Here is a 9,714-nt window from a genome sequence, read left to right as displayed (position 1 = left end):
TAACAAGTTTATCTCCCTGTCCTTTCAGCCCCAGCCTATAAAACAGAAAGAGGCAGGGAAAAAGAAAAAAAAAAAAAGAAAAGAAAAAAGTTGAGGTTGTGGGTCTTTTCTGCAAAGTAACTTGGTTTCAAACTTCGGTTTGGATTATGTGTCATTATCTATTTTCCCTTATCGCATCCCCCGTTGCCCTCCCCACCCCCACCCCCCTTCGCTAATAACATCTTTCGTGTGGTCAACGTTAAATATGGCAGATCTCTGAAAAACGCTTCCTCTCCAGCTCTCTGCTGGAATTCATTACTCGCCCCGCTCTTCCCACCGCGCGCGGCCCGGCGCGGCCCGGTGCGCGGAGCTCCGCGGGGCTCCCGCGCCGCCACCGCCTCTGCGGCCGCGGGGATGCGCAGCGGCCGCTTCCCGCTGCCGCCGCCGCCCCCCCCGCCCCTTTCCGCCCCTCCGCCCGCCCGCAGCCGCCGGGCAGCGCCCCCGAGCCGCGGAGCCAGCGCTACGGCAACCCCGGGGACCGCGCGGGGACCGGCGGCGGCCGCTGCGCTCCCGCGGGGCCCCGCCGCCCGGCGCGGGGAGCAGCGACCCCTCCGGCGGGGCGGCCCGGGGCGGGCAGCCCGCGAAAGGGCGGGGGGGCGAAGGAGGGAGGAAGCGGGGGGGGTGGGGTGGGTGGCCGTCCCCTCCGCGGGCCCGGCAGGTGCGAGGGCTCCGCACTGGGAGCGGCGCGAGCCGCGCAGCTCCGCGCTGGAGGGCGCAAACTCCCGGGATCCGGTCCTGCGCGCCCTCCGCGGGCGACGGCGGAGTGCCCTGCGCGGGGAGGAGGTTCGCTTTCCCAGCTGGTCTACCTGCCCTCGTTTGTCTAGGAGGCAGAAGGTGTGGTCCAGGGTCTGGTTCTTCTTACTCTCCCCCCCTCCTCCGTTTCCTCCCTTTCCTTCGTTTTTTTTTTTTTTTTTTTTTTTTTTTTCCTTTTTCCTCCTGGTGCCCTGACTGTCTGGAGCAGGATCTCGATGAGGGATCTCCCCCGGCGAAGTGACTCCCGTGCTACTGGCTGTGACACATGCTATGTGTGTCGCCTTTGTATGGTCCACGTTGGGCCACATGCACTTAGCCTGCAGTTTACTGCAGGATTTGCTTTTCATGTGTGTGGTGAGTGCTGGAATAAAAAAGCATTTCAGAGGGTACCGCTAGAGTTGGCATTTCAGGCCTGCCCTGGGCTTTAAATAAACCTTAACCCAAGGAAATGATCGTTCTGGGTTAAATGGCCCTACCCCATCCTTTGTTTCATTATTTGGGTTCCTCTGTTTCGTTCTTGTGACAATTCTTTCTACGAAGCCGGAGGAAGAAATCTAATTTATTAATTTCGTCCATGTTGACTGAGGCGCTTCCACTATTTTACATATGGCCTGGAGCTATGTTTAGATTCACTTTTTCTCTGTAGGTTCCACGCGTGAAGTGAACAGAATGGGCTCGATCCTGCCAGTCCCTTCTTAAGCGAGTAAATGTAGCTCTGGCCCATTGTCAGAAACTCTCGCTGCCATCAGGGCCTCCGTTTGGTGCGAAGTCTGATAAAATGGCTTTACCTGTTCCAGGCACCTACAAGGCTGCCCAAAACAGACGCTGTCACCCAGCTCATATAATTTCGGTTTGCTGAAAGCAAGTTCCATGTTTCTTGAACTAAGCCTCTAATACCTGTAACTTTCTGCTTTGCTTCAACATGCTTCAGGGAGGAGTGATAGCTCTCACTTTAAACATTTCGCCGTACCGACACAGGCGCGAATGGAAATGAATATTTGAGATTGTTTCAGACAAAATACAATCCACAAACAAGGCAAACAGTATCATCCAAAAGTCTTATTAACTAAAACCCGATGTAGAAGTGTACATTTTACAAATATTTGCCCAGAAACTTAGACTGTTAAATTCTGTCAATATCTCCATCACCTCTGAAATTATTGCTCACCTATATCCACAGTTGACCCCAAATTGTCAGAGAGAAAGGCTGCCAGTTGTAAATCCACACGAGGCTACAACAGGATTGCGATTTATTATAAAGCAGAAATGTTACTGAAGGGAAAATTGGTGCCTATTCCCAAGTCCACACCTGAAAGGAACACACTTTCCAGAAATAAAGATCTTAACAGAGAATTGTTTAACATTTCTTGTGAGATAGCATCATCATATTAGGTAGATTTTATTCATTCTGAATTAATTTAACCCACTATGAATGATTTTTAAAAATTGTGTTCGAAAATAAAAGGGACTACTGAAATTCAGTAACACCTTGAAAAAATTGAAATATATACTTGTGTTGCAGACTTTATGCGTGACAGTACATTTTAGCACAGTCAAGATATAGATATACTTTGAGATATAGATATACTTCTTTTTCCAAATGATCTAGCTTGGAATAATATCTTGCTTCCCTCTGAAATGATGTTAATGAGTGCAGAGGTGTTTTTCATATAATTTAAAAAAGGAAACGAAGGACTATTATAAAACTAAATTTAAGGTTATGTTTTAATACTCTGAAAGACAATATGGAATATATGTATTTGGGGGGAGATCTTGTATATGATGTGGAAAGAGCTTATTTTAAACAAGTGTGTACGTACATTCCTTCAGATGACAGTGTGCACGCTGTTGCTACAGTCATAGCATTTTTGATCTTTTTGTCTACTTGTTTTTAACAGAAAATGATTATAATGTAAGATATGCATAAACAAATCCAAAGAGCATCTGAAATTAATTCACAAAGATAAAATCAATTAAAAAAATCTAAAATTCTTTTGATTATGAATAAACCGTTTGTAAAATACCTAATTCTAAAAAGGTGATCACAGCATTTAAAATATTTGCTCCCAAAATAAACTTGTGAACCTGAAAAGATGCTAACCTGCGTACACAATGTGGACAACTTTCCCCTTTCAGTTCACTTCTGGGCGTCAGTAACAATAATGAACACAGGAAAAGTATTCCACTCTTTTATCTTTAAACTCCTTTAAAATTATATCTCACAGAGACATCCTTAGAAATTAGAAGTACCCTAGGAATGAGTTTTTGCCACTAAATAATTATTTTAAAAAGGAATACGTGCCACTTTCCTTTCTTTTTTTTTTTTTTTAGTAGGTAGTTGCATTGATTGATAAGGTAATCATCAGTAAAAGAAGGAAGTAAAAGCTAAAACTAAATAAGGCAACAAATATATATTTTTACATTTATGCTAAAACATTGGATTTTCTTTTAATAGGAAGTCTTCATAAATTGTTAAATTGCACCTGATCCAGTTAATAAAGTTAACTACCGGCAGGTAAAATGCTGTTTTCTGTGTAAGATTTATACTTTAACCCCACAGATGCTTCGTATCCCCGTTCCACGTTTCTTTTAACGTAACATTATTCAAACTTTTATTTTGGGACTATTGCAATAAGTAACGCGTGTGTGTGTGTATGCACAAACACACAGAAACGGCTGATCTGCCCCTTTTCCACACAAAAATGTTTGTGTACAGCTCTACATTAGATGCATACGAAGGTTTGCTTAGTTTTTGGTTTCTGCACAGTAATTAAGGTAACGGCATTCAGATATGGTTTAATGCTGGACTTTCAAAATTTAACATTAGAGTTCCTGGTTCATCTGCAACAGGATGGATACTGTGTTTATAGAGTTCATTCTTGACCTTACCTGAGTAAGTACTTTAAGTTAAAGTATGAGATGCACCTAGAGGGGTAATACATTGAGTTAATAGGAAGACAGTTAATAACCTTTTTTCATCCTCATGCACTATCAATCATGGCTGTCACCAGTCTGCTGAATCAAAGCAAAAGTGTTCTTCACAGATGACTGATTAGAAACGCAAAATCACAAGATCCATCTTCAATGGTCACTTTTATTATAGTCATTTTAAACTGACAGCAACCTGCTCAGTTATCAGCAGACTGGGCATCACAAAATAGTGTCACTCAGTGCAGCTAAGCATGAGAAGATGTTGGCTGGATTATACTTAAAAATAATTAGGCCCAAAGCCTTTTGTGGAAGCAAGAAAAAGGATTTCTTGGTTCCAGCCCCATCTTTTCGACACCAGCAGTAGCCTATGTTTTTTACAGTGGGTTACTATTGGAAAATATTTTCATTCTTCCACTTCTACTAGATTAAATCGGTTTTAGGGTGGCCCTTGGATACTTTTAAAAAACAATATCTTTGCTGGTAATGCAGCCAGTCAGTTTTGACAGAACCGCTCTTAAGCACGGGCTTAACATTACATACTGTTATTTGTTAGTGCAGTGATGAACCGCCGGTTTTCCAGCCTTTTGAGGAATATTGCAAAAGCTAATTACCTTGTTAACTAGATTTGTTCAATAACATTGTCTCCTGTTCAATAAACTGTTGAACAGTTCAACAGTTTAAGGTTATTTATAAACTAAATAGGCTTCAGCAAATTTAAAATCAAAATGGTATAGGCGAGAGGGTAGAGGGAAAGAGAGGGAGAGAGGGAACGCTGACACTGCAAGGTGTGCTCTGTTCTACTGTGTTTCCAAAATGCAATGAAATCTAATATAAGCAAAGGTATTCTGTAACATTGAAAAATGAAAGGTTTTTTTTTGTTGAAATATGGTAATACGGAATTTACATTGTGGCTTACAGTCTTTAAGCTTTGTACATGCTAAGATAAATTGCATAAATTGTTATTGACTCCAAAGAGTGTTTTTTTTCTGAGTGAAAACTGTAGGATTGGTTCCTTAATGTAAATAAAAGCCTTTCATTCTACTTAACGCTGCTTAACATGGGTATGAAATAATACATTCTGATTTAGAATTTTGATTCAAGGACTGATGGAATGAGAAGACAGTCAAGACTAATGTTTAATTAGCAGAAGCTAAATAAGCCTCCCACAAAACTCTTCAAAATCTTTTCCCCCTTTTAAAATTTAAATTCCAGTTCTCTGTGAACATAAAATAAGATATTACACTAGCTGAGCGTCATTTAGAATTATCTTTAGAATTCCACTGAAATGATGCATCTGTTTTGCCACTTAACTTTAAACCCCAAAAGGTAGTCTTATTAGTAAGCCTGATTGTGGGGCTGTGATCCTTTAATATGGCTCAAAGGACTTTAAGCAGCGTATATCTAAAACTTTCCTTTAAAACAACCTTGCTAACTACAAGTGACTTCAGTGGGGCCTGATGAAGTGGGGTGTACACAAACATGCAAACAACTCATGAGACACACACACACACAAAAAGCTTGCTATATCTGTGTTTTTAAAACTATACAGCATGAATTGGCACACAACCACTGGTTACTGGGTAGTTATGCTGACATATTTATTCCAACCAGTCATGCCAGACAATATCTTTAATTAAAGTGTAGTTAATAGTTTAAGTATTTCCATGTACTGCATAAACACCTATGAGACTGAAAAAGGAAAGCGGGAAGCAAAGTAGGCAGTTTAATGTCCGTTGAGATTCACGTGCTCTATAAAGAGTTTGATTCTTCTTTCCCAGTTATATGCTTATCTTAAGGATATAATTAGCATTTGGTAATATGGTCCCATGTAGAGACTCCATGTTTGTTACAGTGTTTTAACGTGCATCTCTATTTTCCTGATGAAAAATTGATACACTAATGCTGACTGACATCTGTCTAAAAATCAAAGAGGCTAACTATGTCTGATTTAAATTTATGAGCATTAGTCAAAAGCTAATCAAAGCGGAGAAACTAACAATGTCTACTGATAAATAACAATCATATTTTAATAATGATGCTTTTTGGGGGAAGACAATGTTATTTAATTATTTTTTTTCTATTAGGTATTTTTAATAGTATATTCTCAACATAAATAGCTAAGGAAACTTGACTGTAAATTATTCATGTGCACCTTTGTGTTGTAGCGAGGACCTGTATTAAGAAATCCTGAGATCTGAAAGTATAAATAGTGCATTAAAGAAACAAAATACCACATTGTTTGGGCTACAAATACTTTCAAGTAGAAAAGTTGTCTTTTCTCTTAATATTAAATAGTACAAGTCTACTTCCTAGCGTTTTTCTCAAGCCCAGTTACCGTTTAAGACAGTATGGAAAAGGTTACCAGGATAGCTTAACTAAAGCATATGTATCTCTAATAATGAGCATAAATAGGTGAGCAGTGGTCAGAAATTTTGTGGGTTTTTTTCCTTTCACAATGGAGCAGACACAGGTAATAATCATCAATGTATTTTAATTCCTTAAGAAAACAGCTGCATCAACTTGCCTGTAAACTTGTAGAATGCGTATGTGTTTTACTGTATATGCTGTGTCTGCCTGAAAATGCTATATTGCTCATTGTGTGCTTATTTACTATAATCCCTATGCTTGCTTATTACTACATATTAGTATATAACACAGATATAGCTTTAAAAGACTAGGATTTTAGAATAAACTTGGAATTAACTGTTTTTCCGACTGCAATTCTATCAATACCTATAGACATGACTGAAGTAAGTAATAACATACTATGGATTCATACCATCTTTTCAGAGGAAATGTTACAGTAGAACTATTATTATGTGTTAAGTACTGCATGCATATAAATATTTTGTATGATTTCCCAGAGATAGTTTACATAATAAATAAGTAAAGAATTTGCATCTACTTTAGTAAATTACTAATGTAGTTGGAATTAGGGACATACACAGAAGACCAGCAGCTGAAGGACAACATAACTTTTTTTTTTTTTTATAGGCAGATCATGCCCAAGTAAATAGACTGAAAAGTCTTAGAAGATTCTTTTTCCAAGTGCACTTATCCTAAACATATTTAGACCCATGGAAAATAGCCCTCAAGTCCTTCAACAGCAAACACAGAGCAGCAGATACAACACTAGAATTCCCATACCACACCTGCCTTTTTGCTGCCCTGAATATGCAGCTATTTCTGTCCTCACTGCACCTCACTTTTTTTTTTTTTTTCCTTTGGTTTTCTGAAATGTTGCTTGTAGAAGCTTAGAGAAGGGAAAAGGCTTTGTCTTTGAGCGGCAGGTTGCGATAAATGTGTGTATGTGAGTGAGAGTGAGAGTGTGTGTGTGCATACGAAGATGTATTAGGAAGGCTAGACTGGTCATCTTTCAGCATCTCTCTCCTACCTGGGTTCAGAAACCTCAGCTACCACTCACTGAGCTTTAAAGGGAAAAGAGCAGGGAGCAGAAGTCATGCAAAATGCATTTTATATTCAAATTACCAACATTTACAATAAAGCCTATTGCCTGATATCAATATTCCCAGTGGCTAACTAGTTACATAATTTTTACCTTCCCTCAAAAGCCATTCATCCCAGATGACTGCTCATCAGGACTTAAAAAAGGTTTCTGCATTTTTCCTTTTGGATTTTCTAAAATATCGATCGTGTATTATAAAACAAGGATTTCTGTTTTGTTGTCTTTTTTTTTTTTTTTTTGGCTTATACTCCCAGACCTTTTTTTTTTTTTTTTTTTTTTGCCTCCTGCAAAAGATAATAGCCATGAATCTTTGCAGGTTGTCTATGCATTTTTGCTTATAAGAGCAACACGTTATAGGAAAGCTGTAACCATTTCTTTGCCAAATACAGCAGAACCAAGAATTTTTTCTTCCAAAAATTAGGATCGACACCTACTTTTATCCTGCTGCCGAAGGATACACATGGAAATTGTAGTATAAACATCATGTGTATGCTAAATACACTAAAACATGTGAGTCTAATACAGATTTAAAACAACAAAAGAGCTATCTTATTTCCCAAGTAACAGATTCAGGGATAAGCACATGTACTTTGCTGTTCTTCTGTCTTTTAGATGTAGTCTAAATCGTAGTTTAGATCATAGACTGGTAGGCTAAAAGGAAAAGATTGTTTTCATATAAATGTTGAACTAGGATTTTAGAGTCCTGCTGTGGAATGCAAAAGGAGTAAAAGTATTTCCCCGAATTTCCTCATCCCGATGATAAAAGAATAGTTTAGGTGTTACAGTAAGTTTTTTTATTTTTTTAATATTTGATCTTTCTTTGTAGTTTTTATTCTAACTTAACTGTATTTAGGCCCTGTTTTCATCTTTATAAAGCACTAGGTTTTCCTTCTTTGTAAGCTATTCTCCCATAGTGCATCTTATTTTAATTCATTTTTAGCAAAAGAAACACCCAGGTTCAATCTGGAGACCTCCTTCCAACATAATTTAGCTAGACCTTTTCTTAGTAAAGGTTTTCTGGTTTTCATTTTCACTTCATATTCTCAAATAAAAGATCCTTTGTTGTCTACCATTTGATTGGACTTAATGAAAAACACTCACATTTTAACTTAACAGTATTTCCCTTTGAATTTATTATATTTAAGGACACTGTCAAAAATCAAGCATTTAATCTCAGGTTTTTATACTTAAAATTATATTACTATCATATGGTTCAATGAGGTGATGTAAAAAGTATATTGAATAGATTTCAAAAAGAAAAGTGAAAAACTAGCCTCATTTTAATATGAAACTAAATACTATGGCTAATGTGCAGATTGGGTATGGTAGTTGACTTTAAAGACTAACATGTGACAGGGTGCCAACAGCTGAATTGTGCAGTATTGACTAAATGAGGTTCACTGATTTGTATTGAGGCTAATATCTTCTTTAAACAATTCCGTGTAAATTGTGCGTATAAAGTCATTGGAAGCTATTTCTCAGGACAGCCTCGCTGGCTAGCTACCTGCTGGAGTGAGGAAGATAATCAATAGAAAGAATAGAGCTGAGCATGAGACTAGGAAGCTTCAGAGCAGTTAGTGCTGATAAAAGTAGATGATGTCAATATTTGGGAATAACACAACTCCAGGATAACAGACAAAAGAGAAGTGCATATGTTGTAGAGTGTTCAAACAGGGACAGAATTAATGCATAAGTGGCAGATGTTGCCCCAGGCTGCAAAAGACATTATTTATTCCAGGTATTGTTAAATTCCTAGTGAAACACCACTGCTCAACATAGTATATTAAAATTATATCTAGCAATGAGATAGTCAGGTTACTTTTTACATGAGTAGAAATTCTCAGACATAAAGAAGCTGATGCACTCTATTGATACAGAGCATTTTCCACATGTCTCCTTGACCTCGTAAGAAAGAGCCTCTGTCAGGAATGAATACGGGAAAAAACAGTGCTCAGTGCTCTCTAATTAAATGTGTATTTAGAACTAATATTTGAAATATTAACGAAACAGAAGTGGAACAGCATAGTTTGGCAGAAATCAATTCTTTGCTTGTAAAGACGTAGACATCCTTGAGTTCACCCTCTTCGCCCCCCCCCCCCCCTTTTTTTTGTGCGTTTAAAGATTATTGAAACAAAAAATTCCCAATGGTCATTCAGAATTATAATATGGTGAATGCTTTTAGCTGTGGTGTCCCTATTGGTAGTGAAGTATTGGTATATTTTTGCTAATTTAATAGTAGAAATCAGTTTTCCTCTTGCTGTCAGGCGATGAATTTTTGTTCTTCTATGCTGATCTTTCTGTTGATGTATTATGACATAGTCTGTCAACATGAACAGATATGTGAAAGGGAGATTGGGTGACTGAAATATGCAACCTGAATATGGCTCCTCTTGAATTTTAAGCATATTATCATGTTTGGATACAGTCAGTAGAAATATAGGATTTTTTTTTTTTCCTCTAAAGAACGCTATTATTTTGATGTAATTTAAGCAAAAGCAAAACAGGTGTACTATGACAAGGTCCTA

This window comes from Tauraco erythrolophus, chromosome 3 (assembly GCF_009769465.1).
Source record: "Tauraco erythrolophus isolate bTauEry1 chromosome 3, bTauEry1.pri, whole genome shotgun sequence".
Taxonomy (NCBI): Eukaryota; Metazoa; Chordata; class Aves; order Musophagiformes; family Musophagidae; genus Tauraco; species Tauraco erythrolophus.
The sequence above is the reverse complement of the archived record's forward strand: the minus strand, read 5'-3'. Positions refer to the sequence as shown.